We start from the raw sequence: 18,364 nt of genomic DNA, 5'->3' as shown, positions 1-18,364 counted from the left end.
CTGCTAAATTTTTAATTTCATTTCTTGGAGTTTCTCACATCCAATAAATTAGATATGTTATCCGATGAATTAAATACTATATAGACATAGAACATTTTAAGGCACTAATTCTTAGTTTGCGTTTAGCAAATATCTGTCAAGAATGCACACACAGCAATAGATTTTATTCCACGATGAAAGAGATTTCGCAATTTCTTTTCGATGTAAGTACAAAACCTTCTGCGTTTAGCGAGGTTAATGAAAAGGGCTTGTTACAATTACGTTATTCCCATTGAACGAGTAACAATTAGACGGTGCCTTTTTCGCAGTTTTCTCTGGTTCCTTGAGCATGGAAAACTTTCTGGTGCGCAAACAGAATTAATGGAAACAATGACAGGCAAATAGAACAAGCGTTTCGTTCCAAGGAAAATAGTGGTTTATACATCGGCGTTCCCGATGCATATAGCGAATTTCATCATCGACGACTGTGTGGTTGTATTCGCGCAAAAAGTAATAACGATAGCGACGAAAAGAGCATTGTACCTTTAATTGAATCTTTCTTTCGCATTGCCGCTTCCTGCAGTGGTTTAAAGTCGTTGAATTAATTATCAGGTTTACCGGCAAATAATGGCGAGCCGGTCCTCTTTCCGTAGAACTCGCCATAGTTTTGGTTTCATGAAAATGCTTTAGTTAACGCGTGCAGGGTCGTAGTCCGTTAATTTTTCTTATCCGTTTGCACGGATTTAAATTTCCAGGAATTTAGAAATTTCGTTAAAAAGATTTTGTTATTCATTTGCATAGGGATTTGTGTTTTGCTGATTTAATAAAGTATAGCAGCTCGTGCCAGTGTTTAAAAACTTGTAGACATTTTTTCAAATAGGTATATATGTATAATGTATGTTACAAACATTATAAAATTCTATTGGAACTGTGACAAGATAGGGCTATCCTGATTATATTGGTAAAATTCGAAACGAATCTGAAAATGTATGTGTAATGTAAATATCGATGGTTATGAAAATATAGTAATTTCATTAAACGTCAAAGAAAACTTATAGTCGCGTTTATGGATACCTAATCTCTTTGAGAATTATTTATTACAATCTACGTCAGCCATCAAAGTAGCTAACGAGGCTATCTATTAATCGTAAAAGTCAAGAATTATTTCAACGAAATATCATAGACGCGTTCAACGTTTAGTAGTTCTTCATGACCCTATCCTTTATTTATTCTCCTATTTCTTTTACCATTCATTGATACAAAGTCTCAAATGTAATTCTGAGACCATTCAAGCGAGTGGATAATCGAGAAAAGAGATCGCGTTCTCGTTTAAATTAACAGAGATCATGCTATCTTACCGACAATGAAATCAGGAAACATGCTACGAAACCGGACAAACTTAACGTGCCGTGTCGAACGATGCAGTCGAGAGATAAGTAAACAAATGAACGAACATGCAACAGAGAAAATAAGGTTTTCATTGATCCTTCCGAAGATACGCGAGGGAGAGATTTCATTTTTTAACTGCTAACTCGAGCTGTTACGAGGGTAATCGAAAACGATTTTCGAATGAAAATTAGAATATTAAAATATACAAGTCGACGACTACCTAAAAACGGTATTTAAAAGTAGTAATTGTTTACATGATTTATGTAAAGTTATTGAATAATTTGTAATTCACGTACAGTAGAACTCCCATTATTTTAAAATGAATAAAAATATTAAAATTTGTCATTTTTTTAACATTGCATTGTCGTATTCTAATAGCTACTCCAAGTCTTTTTCAATCTCTGATTTCATAACTATCTCAAAGCGTTGCACGTCTAGCAGATCATCTTTGACTGACTAGAAAATTGCAAGAGGCGTTGAAAATGTGTCTGGATGAGCGCGAAATACAAATTTTTTGCGGAATCGCATGGAAGAAAGGTCGAAACGCATAAGTCTGTGTGACGTTTCGTTCACAGGGATTGCGGCAACCAAGTTACATAAGAACAACACACTTACCCAGGATGCACCGCAGTCACCGCCTCCAAGTGTCTGAAAGGCTGGCATGCATCTGAACGTCATTCTGAGCTCTACCGCCGAAATATTATCCAAACGTTCACCGCGGTTCTCCGGTCACAACTTACCTAGAACAAGACGAAACGCCTAGTTAGCGATCAAATAAACTAATTTTGAACAAGACACATAAGATAGAAAAAGAATTTTCAAGCTTTTTATTTTCATGAATCGTTATTCAAATTACGTGAATAATCTATAGTTCTAACGACAAAGATGTCCATATGGGCTTCTTTTATTACGTAAATCTTGTGGCTGCAATTCTTCATAAAGTGATCATGGACGATTCAGATGTTACATGAATGTTGATTAATAATTACAATCTCGCTAATAAAAGGATATATCTTATTACATTGTGCTTCACAGAATTATCGATCTGTCTTATGAAACATCCATTATTTATGTCAAAGATATAAAAGCTATAATTTATCCACTATATAGAAATTGTGATATACGGCTTCGTGTGATTAGCAAACACATACATTATGTTTTTATTTGATTAAAGCACAGCAAATTGAATCTTTTCCAACTTTAACACTTTAATTTAATATACTGCCAAAATACATTTACTATGTTGTCACTAAAGATTTAATAATATTGTTATCGATAATAATCAGCGAAAGCTTATCACTGCTTTATCATCGGGCTGCTATCATCGGATAAACGTACTCAATTAATGGTAATTAGAAAATATCAATCTGATGAAATATGTATCTTGAATATCGTAATATTAAAACAATGTCTTCATTTACAGGAATTAATTATATAAATTATATATATCTTATAATATTCAAACTTTCCTTAAATAATAATCGCTATCTAATCTACCGATTCTCAAAATCGAGATTTATCACCGAGCAGGATTTTTTTACAGAAAAATCTTTCTATTAAAATTATGCAGTACCTATAGTCCCTCTTGTAATTCAGATTCATATACTTATAGTAAACTATCTATAAAAACGTGTTAATTTTCTAAAAGTCACAAATCACATCACATTGATATACTTTTAAAAAATTCGAATGGAGTCCCCTCTCTTTCCAAGCAAAATGAAAATATAAAATTCAGCAAGCAAGCTTTTCGCTCGAATTACATAATTGCAAAGTGTGCTTCAAGCTTCAATTTTGCGGTTCAAACATCGAGCCAGCTGATACCTGCGATATATCGATTTAGGAGAAAAAGTAAGCAAGTAAATCACTACGGATGTTTTTTTCGAATTCCTCCTTCGCTCGATTTATTATTTTCTTCGCAACGCTATTTGTCTTTTCCTTGTCCTTAACATGTCACGTCTATAATGAACGCAATTTCATGTGAAACACTCTTCAGACCGATGATAACCAGTATGCTTGGGCATTCGTTGGATCGTGTAACTAGAAATTGCCCAGCTGCTTACTTGCGATACGGAATTGAAAAACGCATCTTCGTTATCTTGTTCCTCATTTTCCATCTTTCTTCTTCTTTTTTTCTTTTTGTGTAGGTAAGATCGAAGGGAACAGATTTTTCACTATAACTAAGTTGTAATTATAATGAGTAATTATGTCGTGATTCGGAAAGTCGTTTATTTATGATACGTACCGTACGAAACGATTTATTACATGTATTTTTTAAATTATTTTTATCGGAGTGTATATCATATATTCACCTTTCTATATTCTGATTGAAATTGACCAGAGATTTAATATCTTTCTGCTGCTAAAAATTAAAAGAAATCTATATAAATAATTCGGAAATCTAATTAGATGTATTAACCAGAAATTAAGAACTAACTAAGATAATCTTAATATAATGTAATATATTTCTCTGCCATAGAACAGGTAGTACAAACAACAATTTACTTTTAATTTTACAAGATGGATTCCTATCACGAGAGCCCGGTTTATTTCGCGCGTTCAGGAATTCAAAAAATTTGACGACGGGTTTCTGTTGCGTAAGCGATCCTCTCCCTCAGCTGGCTCTCCCGAACTGATTACTAGGCCGAACGAAGCGCATTCTTTCCGCCAACGAATAAAACCACGCGAAACGACCAGAGGAACCAGCGGTTGTGAGGAGGGTGAGGATCCCAAAGGAGAACGAGACCGCGCAGAAGAGGCACACGTAGATCCAAAAGAAGAGAACGACCACGACGAACCAAGGGAAAACGGACAAATAAAAATACCACGAACAATTCTTTTTTTAAACTCCTTTTCTCTCATCTTTTATTTTTCGTTCCTTATATTTGTAATTTATATTCTCCTGCTGTTTTCTGGTCACTATTTTTTCACATATACCTTATTTTTCCATATTTCCATTCCTCTCCCCCACGATTCCTTCACCTTTTGCAATTTTTATGACCTCTTTTCCAAGTTTCCCATATCCCTCTCTTCTCTCTAGTCACATTTTGTCTCTCTTTCTCATCTTCCTATTCTTCCCTCCTTCTCCTATCCTCGTAACTTTTTCCTCGCAACGCTCCAATCTTCCTTCCCTCCATCTCTGCTCTACTTAAACCTCTTCCTCTTGTCTGCTACCAGTTCCTCGATCATTCCTTCTCACCTTTTCTTTTTCCTCTCTCTCCAGACTGTAGCTCACCTATATTCCTGTTCCTTGGCCAGTGGTAAGTAACCTTCTTTCCTCCCCGACCTAACCCAGGTCCCAGACCCGGTGGAAAATGCAGCGCGCGGTCTGATGCCGCCGTGGCGATGAATAATGGATTCGAACGCAGCCATGCCGGCTACCCTCGGCTGAATATTCATAATGGGTTTCTACGCCATGTGCCGCTGATACGACCGACGATCCTGCACGTCCAGGCTGCGTTCCACGAGACGAGCACGCGCGAGCTTCACGCTCGCGAAACCAGACACACTGGACCAACAACCTCGCCTGTCGAGCGATGCTAATGGGGAAACCTGCCGGTGTCCAACACCGCCGACAGGCCAACCGATCGGTCGACAAGTTTCACGATTCGTGGCATTCGGTTTCCCTGTTTCTGTTTGGCCTCGTAAATATGAAATTGCTTGTACACCATCAGCTTCGTCATTCTAGGCCTACGTTGTCTCGCTGTTTGGATATGGAGTCAGTTTGGTACGAGATTCGTGGGTCTAAGTCTTTGTTGCTAGCTGGCTAAATGGACAATCATTGCACCGTTGATTGATATTTGACCGTCTGTACGATTTGACGAACTCGATACTCGATATACTATATACTTCGTGATAATTTTTGTGGTTTATATTAATTAATAAGATCTATGATGCGAACTGATAAGCGATGATAAGAGTGGTGAATTCAGTTTACCTTGAAGCTTTTTAATTCGGAATTTTTATTTGTTTTTGAAAAAATTAGATGAATCACTGATGGAGCTGTACGTAGTATAGCTAAAATAGTGAAAGAATTTAAATATTCATGTTTGAACTAGAGAAACCATTATTGTAGTTACAAGTGTATTTCATTTAAAATGAAATGTGGTATTTGAAATTTGTCAAGTGGTATTAGATGAGTCTGTTATCTTGACATCGGCGCGTTCTTCTTCTTTATTCTACATTATATTACTTTAAATGGTGATATTAGTATTTTTTACGTCTATGACCGCCATATAATATGTAAGTACATCTATATAGAAAAATATCGGAAGTACAAAATCTTATATTTCTTATTTCATTCTTCTTGTATTGTTCGTATTACGATATATTACATCTTCCACAAATTTACAGGAAAAGGAAACGTTCTATTGAGAAATCCAAAATGAATATATTCTCGCGAAAAAAATTAAAAACCTGGCTTGAGTTACATTCCGATGGATAACGGTTGGCGAACGGAATTATTTGCTTTCCTACCATGGAATTAGGATTACGCAAAAAATTCTGAAACAACATAGATGCCTAACACCTGATATTACATCATGTGATTTACTTAAATTGTCGTAATTCTTGGAACGGTCTAAGCATCTTGCTCGACGCATGTTGAAACTAATCTTTCGTTTTATGATCGTAAATGTTGGTGTATTCTTTCGATTGATAAAAGAACCTCAATCACTACCTATTCGTTTGTTTGCTTAAGAATATAAAGTAATAACTAGTAAAATATACACAGATATAAAAAGTAAATTTACTTTTATTATCTTTTGTCGAAAAACAACTGGTTTTTAACCGAAGTATATATAACGGAAATGCGAGTACCGCGAAGTGTATTTTATTTTTCGAAACAACATCAATGTTTCCTTAGTAGAAAAATTATAAGTACCTTTTTGCTCTTTTCAGAAGTTACGAACGCGTGGGAAGGATTAAAACAATAGAAGAGATGAAGCAAAGGGAATACGTAAAAGCGCCGTCACAAAGCAGAAGATAATATTAGTCGACTTTAAACGCTACTTCAAACTGCTGTTTCAAACAAAAATTGTAAATGCTCCTCTGTAGCCGAGACTTTAAAGAAACTGCAAACAACAAAGAAAGGGTAGAACAAAAGGAGTGACAGAACCAAGGGTATCCAAGACTATATCGCGACGAAGTTGAACTTCATCTTTCAAGTGTGAGACGACTATGTACTTTAAATTGAAACGTGTATCTTTCTTTATGACAAAATTTACTGCTCTATCGTTAACGTTAGTGAGAAACGTGTTCTTCAATTATTATTTAATAAATCCCTTATCTGTTTATATTTAATTATTTGTTTAATAAAATATTTCCTGCGTTTATTTCATCTCATTTATTACTTGCATTGTATGCAAATTATTTTTGAATCTAGACATATATTTATATCTTTCTGTATTAAACGTTTATCGAGTTTCAATTCATATATCTGTAACACGATTCAGCTTTACATATTCCCCGCAGAAAACAAATCTTCGAGTTGAATTTGAAATAGTTTCAAATTTCACAATAGTCAAAATATCACCCACTCCGCAATAGTAGAATTATCTATGCAATAACATCATTTCTTGACTCACGAGCACTACATCTATTATAATTACACAATACCCGATACCAGGCTAACAACATCGTAACTTATACCACTTTACATAAATTTTCCAAAACCACTGCACCGCAGCAACAATCAGCCATCATCGAGAATTACAACATGATCCATCGAATCAATTCATCTCTCAGACCTCCCTCGGCCAATGCTCAACAGCGATCAGCAGCGGGCAACAGCGCCTATCCCGGAAAAGCAGAATCGCTAACTGAGTTATACAATCGTCGAACGGGCAGGAGTTAGGTTGGCAGTTTTATACGCCGGCAATCAGCGGCGTTATCATCTTTTATAGATATTGCCTGAGCCGAGAACCGGATACACGGGAACCGGTAAGGTACAATAACACGTTTCGTCCTGGTTCCGTTCTCGAGTTGTGTCTCTGTTCTACCAAACTCGGCGAACCTCACCGATTCCGGGTATCCCGAATTCCGAGTGCACTCGTTTTTTTATGATCACGTCCCCAGCTATACGACTGCTAACGACGTGCCATTAAATCGAGTTAACGAGGGGAGCCGCGCTATTTACCGAGCTATTTCCTAGCCGGCCGATCGTTTCGCCTCGCCATCGGTAAACCGCAAAACAGCGATCCCTTTCATGGAAACGCGACCGGCCAACAGTTTCAGTGGACACTCCCGCGACAGAGATATGCTCTCGACCGAGGCTCGTTGCGAGCAACGAGGCCCCATCATGGTCCCTATTTTTTTTTAGCAACAGGATTGCCTCAGCAGGATTATCGACCAGAGATTCTTCGCTATCGACGAGCGCCTTTTGTCTCTTGAACGGGATCAGTGCTTCAGGGATTTTTTTCCTCCTCCATGGTGGGTTTTGTGGTTCAACAGTCAGGGGTGAGCTCGCTGGGCAAATTGGTTGGCGAGCTGATTAACTCATCAGTGACGAGAGGCTGTTTTGTGGAAGTTCTTCAGGGACAAGTTGGTGCTTGTGGATTTTAGTATTTTATCTGGAATGAATCGTACTTCGTTTTACGAAAACTTGGATATCTTTGATGCCAGTTATTTTAATTTTATCTTCATTTTATTCTCATTTTAACATTCGTTTAGTTTTTGTAAATCGTCTGGTTAATATTTAACTAAAGAGGTTGCTCTCTTTGGATTTATATGGCTCGAAATGGATGTTACTATATTTCAGTAGATATCATGAAAATATAGTTTTTAAATATTTGATCGGAAAATAAAATACTCGAAGAGATACGAATGTAAAGAAGGAACGAGTAATACAACATAGTTAGATATCGTATTTAAAAACAGTATTTAAAGACGTCTCGATATTTTAGATTTTTCAAACTCTCTCTCTCTCTCTCTCTCTCCCTCTCCCTCTCTCTCTCTGGCAAATCGCGTGGCGGAGATTTCAGCGTTCGATTATTAATGTCGATTATCGCATATCCCAGTGTAAATTCAGGTGTGTAAATTGTTTGATTGCCATAAAATCGCGGTTGTTCGTGTAACATTTGCTCGCGGCAGATCAGTTTAATTTATTTACGCTTCCGCAAAGTGTTATTTCAAACGATCCAGTGTTGTTCAGCGACTCCGACACGTTCTCACCGCCCCCGCCTTTCTCTCCCGTTTTGTTTTTTCACATTTACTCGTTAAAAAATAAATTGGCCTCGAGTGACGAAATTAAATCGAGAAATCAAACCGAATTTAATGCACGCGTGAAGGAAGATCAAAAACTGATCAATAATACAAAAATTTCAGCTACCTTGTTAACTCGACAACTGAAATGAAGTTCATGATCTTTCATAATCGACGTTCCACGGATTTCGGTTGAAATTGCAGGAAAACAAGTTTTCTTTCTTGTTCATTTTTTGTCTTGCTTCGAGTTTAAGCATCTTTTAATAATTGGTAAAGACTATGATATTCTGAATAGGCACATCGAATATAATAAGAGGACGTAGAAAATAGCTCATTTTGAAAATTCAGAGCTATAATTAAGCTACAAGTAATGAGTTCCATTGCTGTTTATATTATCCTGTCGTATTGAATACACATATGACTATTATTTAATTTATTCCTTATTTCACGTTATCGAATCACATCTAGTGACATGGATTATGATTCAAACACGATAAATACAAATTCTTGTGGTAAAGTCATGTTTTCAATTTGTGCAAACAATGATTATGAAATGTAAATTCTGTTTAATAATTTCACATTTTTCATCTCAAAACTTCAAAAAATTAAAGAAAAACATTTTATAGACAGTAGCAAAAAAGTTAGCAAAGAACCGAACAAAATGAAGTTCTAATGTAAAGAAAATGATCATATTTTTCTATCCATAAGTATCTTTGATCCATTGATAAATACTCTCCGATCCAGTTTACCTATCTCGCATAAAATTTCCATTTTTAATTACCCATTTTGTCTACACTCACTGCAATCCTCATTAGCGTGTAACAAATATTAGATCAACGAAATTACTCAATTTCGTTGTCTTCGTTGTCTAGAGATCGCGTAGCCGAAGGGCATAATCAGGCGTATCTGCCGTAACAACTTGTAAAGATATCTCGAACAGTGTTAAAACGTTCATTTTAATTGCGGTCGCGAAATGAAAAGTCATTAGCCCGGTGGACGATGGTCAATTTAAAAAATTATTATCCCCTTGTATCCGGTTGGTATGATGTTCCTCGAACACGTGCATATTAAAATCACAAAAAAAGTCCTGGCTGCATAGCTCTCCACTCTACACTATGTACTTTCTTGCCCGCTTGGGTATTCTTTATGGTTACAATTTGATGCTATTAACCGTGTTAATCTCTTTCCTACATGCGTGTCCTATGCAGCCAACATTTGCTTTTGTTTGCCATGCAGCTCGCCGTGTTTTCCATCTTACGGTGAACACCTTCGAATCTGTAATGGACTAACTTGCTGCATAAAATCGGCATACAATTACCAAAGAAAATCGCGCCAGTTAAAAGAGACGAGATAAATCTGCTCGAGAAATCGAGCTGCTTTTCGCTCCGTCATTCGTAATAAGTTTTTTCTAGAACTTAGAATTGAATTTAGAATTCCATCCCTCCTCTCCAATATCGAGTCATAAAGGAAGATTATGTTCGTTATAAATTTCAACCTGAGTTGCAACTTTAGTTCCAATCTTTCGGACTAAAGATTATTCAGTATGAATTATGTATATTTCAATATTTTACGTTGCGACACGACAGGAACTGAAGAGGCTACCAAGATAATCTCAAGACAAAAGGTTCAGATAAATGGAGTGGTTCATGAAATTTTCAGAAGTTTCAATCTTTTAAAATCTCTTGATTTTGGTTTCAACGGAGAGAACGGTATGAAGACCGTTTGGAGTTGCTGTGAAAATGGTTTACAAATATGGTTTATACTGAAGTAGAATTCTTCTAGAGAATAACTAAACTATTAGCAGTCAAGGCGTGTTTTCTTCTTCCTGCATGACCAATGTCAACTACATGATCATAATAAAAATCTCGCAATTAATCTCAATCACGACTGGACATTCTCGATTATCAAGGAGATCACGATAAATATACCTCTGACGCAATGCAAAGCCTAGAATTCATTAAACAGTGAAGAACCCAATAATTTGATCGGCAGAGTTGAAACGATTTAACGGAAAGAAAAATAATCGATCCGAAGGAACATATGAATCATCATTTTCTTTGATATATCGAGCCTCTATGATTTCTTATTCGTATGCAGAAGAGAGCTTCTAATCTTTGACCATTTTCCATCTTTGACCATCAACAATCTTTGACCATCGTCTTCGCGATTCAGTTGCTTTTAATTGCCGATCGATTTACGTTTCTGGAGCTTTCTGATCGATCGTAGTGTCACGTTAGGATGTTACAGTTTACTTGATTGCTCGTTCTACCAGACTTTTATTGTAAATCGCATTGGAGAGATAAGACTAAAAACGGAAATTTGCCAGAAAATCGTTGAATTAGTTTACACGCTTTGTGTGTGTTTATTTGTTTACTTGATCAGACAGTATAAGTAAATATATCCTATATAAAAATAGTTTATGCTGCTAGTTAAAATCTGTAATAATTTATTTTGAAATTCAGATTTGCTAGCGAAACTTCATTTACCCGAAATTCATTTATTGAAACGAAATTTTAGTTACTACTCGATTAACTGGAACTCTAGACGACTGAATTCACTTATCTATCTAGCTGAACGTGACCTCCTATTATTTCAACGAAAAATCGTAGATATCTAATGGAGAAAAATCAATAAATTCCAGTTATATGAACTATTTGTACCTGGACGATTCAAAAAAAATGGAGCTCTACTGTATGAAAAATGATCTGTGAAAAGTTTGATATAACTTACTTAAGGTGTTTTTCATCGAATATTTTTCTGAACAGAAGTTTTTTAGATTTGACAAACAATGAACGAAATTAATTTGCTTCAGTCCTTGAAAATACTACTTACATTTAATGTATTAACGATATACGGATACTAATTGCTGCAATTAACTTTAATAATTTCACGATTGACTAAAAAATTGATTGAGGGAGCACATGAAAATCGTTAACATAATAGATGAAGCACAGTTTGTAAACCTACGACCTACGGTTGACAAAATGTCTAATCAAAGTCCACAGTACAATAGAACATTCCGTAAGCCGCTACCTACGAGCCAAAAGAATAATCATCCAGTCCCAAAAATAAATGACATTTACCCAAACAAATCCACGGATCCAATCCGTCAGTCGGATCTTCCGTTCTCGGCGATCTTGTCCGAGCAACCCCAACGTCTCTCATTAATCCCACACAACAAAAAACCAGACAGGCTTCCCCTTCGATGATCTGTAATTTAAAGAAAGCTACTCTGCAATGTCCAAAGGAACTCGTACTATGATTCTCGAATTGCCAGTCTAAGGAGCTCCTCCTTAGATCGACAGCGACGTGAATCGACATTTCTCACCAGGATGCTTCATAAGAATTCTAGACACGATGAGGAACGACTAGAGGAATAATCGCGGTATGGTGGAGCACAAGCAAGCAAGCATCGAGATAATGACGAACGGGGCCAAGAATCAAATCTATATCGGGCTTCGGACGAGGTGGTGGAGGTTGGAGGAACCGTAGAACGAAGAAAAAAGGGGCAACGTAGCATAAGATACGAAATTGCTTGGCCGAGTCTCGGCGTGGCCCTAAAGAGCGAACGCGAACGCGCAACATTCCGATCCATTACAATTACCGAATAATTCCAATGTTGGCCCATATTCGGGGCCAAAGGAACCCGAAATTAGGTTGATTAGAGGCTACCGTTCGTAAGGATCGCCACTACCGGAATTTAACCAGTTATTATATAGATAGCAAGTGGTGGAAGAGAGGAAAGGATACATCGCTGCGTTACACGGTAGGAAAACGGAGTTGCGACCGCGTTCTTGTTCGGTATAGGTGCATGGGACATCGAACTACGCGAAACTTTGTTACGGGCTCGATAATTGAAACGCGCGGCAAAAATATTACTTTCCCCGGTGAAATTGCTCGTTCGCGTAATTGAAACATCCTGTGCCCATGCAACCACGAGTTACGTCGATTCGTTGTAGGGTTTTAGGTGGAGACGCCATCTCCGCACATTGATTTCGCTGTCGTTTGGACTCAGCTTCCTCATGGCTTTACTGTTTGTCGTTTAGCGTGCTGTTTAGCAAGTTGAGGATTTAACGGTTGAAGATTGAAGTTAAGGGTTGGAGGTTATAATTGTCTCATAATAAAATATTCGTGATAATCGTTTCACAGTGGCTACAAAAATTATTTGCGCATACCTTCATAGTGCAAGTACTTTCTGTGACCACTGTAATCTTTTTGCTGGAGCAATATGTTGTACTTTTAAAATTTTTGTTGCTTAAAATTAATATTTCGTGATTGCAGTTTACACTGACTCTTTCTTCATGTGCAATCTATTTAACATTCATAAATTCTCATAATATATCACTTAATAAAGGGTTAACTATCATTCACTTCTAACACAAGCAGTCAGACCTACCAACATTCCTACTGTCCCAGAAAAATCCTCATCAACGCCTTAATATCTGGACGTTTCAACACAATTTACCAATCAGCAGAATTTCCAATTCTATTTACTAATATGCTGTCGCTGTTTCTACTGATTTGATGAAGTTTCGACTCGTTGCGCGGCGACGTTTGAATTTATGGTGTCCATTCTCGTAGCGAGGAACCTTTAGCGTTCCTACATCTGCCAAGTCGCCAAGAATCGACTGTCCTTAATTCCCTTCACCGTGACACGCTCATCACCCGCCGCCATGAATAACGCAAACTCTTTTCTACGCTTTGAAATGTCCGCTAATAGCGACTTTCGTACGATGTTCGCGCGTGCAAATTATTATTATCGTATTTGATTAGCCTTTCTTGCGAACGTCAGAACGCACGAGAAAAATTGAGAAGAAAAAGGAAAAGAAGAAAGAAAGGCAGAAAGAGGATTCAACGCGCAAAGAAAACTCCGTAACGAAGTTCGTTAAAGCGAGTTACTTGAGGTATGGTAATCGTACGTTTCTTGTCCGTTAGCGTGCGATTAACCTGTTTGCAGAGGTAAATGACAGATTGTGCAATTTTGTCAAAATTGTAGGTACGCGCCGGTGCGCATGCGATCGAGTGCACGATTAGCTCGACAAGCGCGGAACACGTTCGCGTTAATAATTAAGCAATGTGCGTGTGAATTATCTGATCGTAGGAACCACGACCCGTAAAATTCATTTCTCTCCCCTCCTCGTCTCAAACTTCGCTTACCCCTCTGGCCCTGATTGCGCCTACAAGCCGACTACTTAGTTGCTTTATTGAATAAATCTTCATACTTAATTTGACCTGGAATCACACCTGTTCCGACTTCGTGTCGATTGCTTTAGTTAATAGATTCGGCTTGCTAAATCTTTGTGGCACGTGTGACAATATGAAAAATTGCATTTTTACTTACGACATTTCTTATTAGAACAACAGTGTTGTATTTATTTTGTATTTCGAGTAAAAGTTATTTCTAATTATGACGTTGGTGAGTCCCTGAGACAATTTATCACACACGAGTTTATATTCAGAAACATGATTGAGTGTTGGCTATTAATCGTCGACTATGAGATTTATGGAAGCAATTTTTCAATCGAGAAATGATTTAATTAGCTAAATTTTTGGGAATCGGATAGATTTATTCAACATGGGCTCTGTTATTTGTGGACTCTAAAACTAGTTGGTTTTTCAAGTATACTCTTCCAACCTAGAAGTTACGTACCTAATTAGCTCGATTTCCATAAATTAACGATTTTTTCTATTAACATCCTATATTATATTCTTTAATTTTCTTTACTCACAAATCACAAAAAACTACTCAATTGCAAAAAGATTCTAATTAAAATTTACACGACTCGACTAAATTTCACGACTAAACATCGACTTTTAAAGAGCATTTAGCCACCTCCGTCTCTTGATATCTGTGTTCTAATCAATTCGGAAGATACCAGCAGTGATAACGGAAAAAATCATATTTATCGCGGAGCGACTCGTCGAGATAAGGATTGCTCGTCAAGCTCGTCGCTCGTGCCACTAGACGTTTCTTTTCAAATTCGTGGCATACTAATAAGTCGCTATGTAATTTAATTAAGGCAAATGCATTTATAGCGTTCGGTTGAATTACGATTCGTCTGGTGATAAATCGTCCTTTTTAATGGCTACCATCTCCGAACAATTATTACCGCGCGCGAAACGCTGCCTTCGGGAGATGCCCGTCTGCCCACGCAAATGACAACGCGCGATCGAAAACAAGTTTGCAAGGATAAGCAACCATTAGCTTCCTACGAAAAGTATCCGTGTAGTAACAGAATCTCCTTCGTTATACGGACCGATGCCGCCTTTTGTGAGATTTTATCCACATTCTATTTTTTATACATATTCTGAAGAAAATCTTATCGTAATTTTGCATGGTTAATAAATTAAAACGATGAATATCGGTATTATGTTAATTATAAGTGACGATAATGATCTAATTGTATAGAAGATATTTGCTATTCAGTGAAATAAGTTAGAAAATCTGAAAAAATAAATCTAATCATTGTTTGCGTAGTAACATCTATAGCAATTATTCCACAGAATAATTTTTCGAATTATTTTAAGTGATTATTACATAGAGTAATTCTTATGAAAAATACAAGATCTTGAATGTTACTCGATAAACTCATACAAACATTTAGAACAATTATTAATTACTCAAGAACAATATCATTACTAGAGAGGATGATTCAATTGAATTTTTCACCAAATCGTTTCTTAAAAGAAAAGTTACTCGTATGCACGTTAGAGGTACAAAGATGCGTGCAAATAATGCGGGGACGCTCGTGCAGACATGGTACGTACTGCTGGACGAGCGTTTCCGCCCACGCGGTTATGGCGAGTTCCTCGCAAATTCTTTAATACCGAAATAGGCTTGAAACCGTTTCGTTTCAGAGGTTAACCAGAGGTCCTTTGAGTACTTGTCTGGCAGTTCCGCCGTCTGAATGGCTAGTTAGCGCGAAGATTGGTTTTCTTCGCATTATTGGTCCCTTCTTCGGCCAACGTTATTGGGATCACCCAAACACACGGCAGTAAAATCAGCTAAGCTGGCGGTTATTTATTGCTCGTAGTGGCACAGGTGAAAGAAACAGGCCTCACTCACCTTCCATGCCATCGTCTTTCCCTTTCCTTCGTCCCTTGCTTCCCTTTTCGCCTTTTGCTTTTAATTGTTTCTTTTGCGTACTATCAAGCGGTTGTTGAAATTCGAACGTTGCACACTGACGATTTCTAGTCACACGTAGTCAACAAATTTTATTGGGCTAGATAAAATATAAATGAACGAACGTACGAGTGTCTTTTGAAAATTTTAACTTTGACTAAAAATGTTTGGAGATGATAGATTTTGGATTCTCAGAATAAAACTTTATAAATGAATGAAACAATTTGATTAAATAAATAAGCATAGATTAATATTTGATCAAGCATTATAGATCGAATCAGCGTTTGAGAAATGATAATAAAATAATACGATAAAGACAACTAAAACCGATTTTTTCTTTCGGATATGATGTTATTTGCTGTCTTTAGCTCGAACGTTCGAGGATGATGTGACTCGAAAAGTTTGTGATACCGCGGCTAGAAAACTTGCGCGGCCAACAAAAGTCGATGAGAGAAATGAAGGTGAAGAACGGTTGATTGAAACGTCAGCCAACAGGAGTTATGTTCCAGCGATATGTTACGGTATACATTATATCTATACGTCGTACTATCAACCCTTATGTAGCACGTGCTGTATACTACGCTTCGATCGCCGCGTCGCCTTTGCACAAATTTCTGACGAGTCGCTGCAGAAACCAAGACTCGATTGCTATATATATAAAGCAAATCCTTCCTGGAGCGAAACGTATGTTTCGCTCGATATTTACTGACTTCACTTCAATAAGTTTTCGAGCATTATATACGCTGTGGTAAAATCTATGAAATAGTTTTAGTTTCTCACCCATAGTAATCAAACTTACTGAAATAACTTGTTGTAGATGCATTGCATTGTTTATATTAATTCCCTATATTTTTATCAAATTTATGACTTAAATTTGATGATATTAAATTCAGTAATATAACTAGAGTACTTAAAGTAACCGTAAATCGTAAATACGATAATATGCTATATTAAGAAACTTCGAAGATCAGAAAAGGTTATATATTTGCTCCAAGATAGTCGCCATTAGCACTCTACTTTTACAGTACAAAACTGGTATAATTCCTACAAAGATTTTGTAGCTACAAACAAACTATATCAAAGTGTACGGTTATCCATCCAAGAAGAAGTTCCTTGAAATACCATTAAACATCAATTACCTATACAGCTTTACTCACAGGAAAAATTCATCGCCAACTAGAAACTGTGAATACGTGCAACATATCTTGGACGTCAACAAAAGTAATCGTCGATCGTAAAGCATCGAAGGCGTTAACAGCAACAACGAAATTGTTAGAGCAGCGTCTACTTCTCCGCCCAGCCGGACGACGATTAACAGCCTAATAACTGTTTATACTCTCGAGTTCGAGCGCTAATTCCAGCGCGCGTCGGTTGCCGATTTTTCTCAGGTTACGTTCCGTTTCCTCCGATACGCAATTCGCGGCGCAATTAACGCTATTCGTTGTTACCGGTTATCATTACCGACCGCATTATTGCAATTATTTTTCGTCGCGCCGCCAGAAATCGTCGTTGTGTTAACGTAATTATATCGTTCAGCCATTTTTTGCGGTCAGCTCGAGCACGTCAATTACGAACTTCATCGCCGGTTCGAAAAATCCGCCGACTATGACACAGAAAGGCGAGATCGTAATGGCAGATATTAATTTTGCTAATTGTTAGTTTGTATCTTTGAATAGAACAATATTTCATCGAGTCTCGGTAATTTGAATTTATTGGATCCGTACGAGTGTTTTGTGACATTTCAGTGGAATTGTTGATTAACTTTACGATATCATTAAATAATATGATACTAGAAATTGATTAACTCCGCGGTGTCGTTATATCACATGCCTACACGTTTGTTCCTGAGCAAACAGCAGGTTGGAACGAAGTAATTTTTAATTTACGCGATGCGTTTCGTAATCAATGTCGAGCCGATATATGTAGCTGAATAAAGCGTGTAAACTTCTGTCACATATTTATCTTTCGCTTTGATAAAGAAGAAAACAGTCTGCAATTTCTTCGTCCGCGGGAACTTCATGAAAATGTAAATCACGATATTTACTCTTAAATGATAGAATTAATCATGCATAATATTTACATAATATCACAATATGTACGTCGGCGTAATTTGTACTAAAAAGGATGTGGAAGGGTCATTTTATACGATATTAATTTCAGACGCGATAAAATTGTGGATTATGAGAATAGCGCGACAGTTTGATAACCAATCAACTAATTAAAAAACTAACTCGCGCCTTCTGTTGAATCCCTTCGCTGTAAAAAATTTAATTAACCTACGAATACTATGCGTAGATTTCCAAACGCAAAAGAACCCCCAAAGCTAAATAGTACAATATAATATCGTCACCTTATTGACAACAACAGTATTTCATAGAATTTTCATTTCGTCGTCTGCTGACAGCAGCATTTAAAGGTTTAAGAGTTAACTATAAAGTTAAAATTACTCGCGTTTTAAGCTCCAAACTGGGCATATATCCGTTTGTCACCTCGTGCAAACGATACATATTCGATTTCATTTAATTTGCCAAAAGACCAAGAAAATTACGGGACTGGAGTATAGACTTATGAACAAAGTGGCAAGAAAATGTACCTCATCCCTCCCACGCGCGATGAATACGAACACTCGCGTGTCCAACGAGAAGCTTCCAGCGAGGGTTGAAACTCGCGGCCGCC

Source organism: Bombus impatiens, unplaced genomic scaffold (assembly GCF_000188095.3).
Source record: "Bombus impatiens unplaced genomic scaffold, BIMP_2.2 scf_0044, whole genome shotgun sequence".
Taxonomy (NCBI): Eukaryota; Metazoa; Arthropoda; class Insecta; order Hymenoptera; family Apidae; genus Bombus; species Bombus impatiens.
This window is presented reverse-complemented; position numbering follows the sequence as displayed.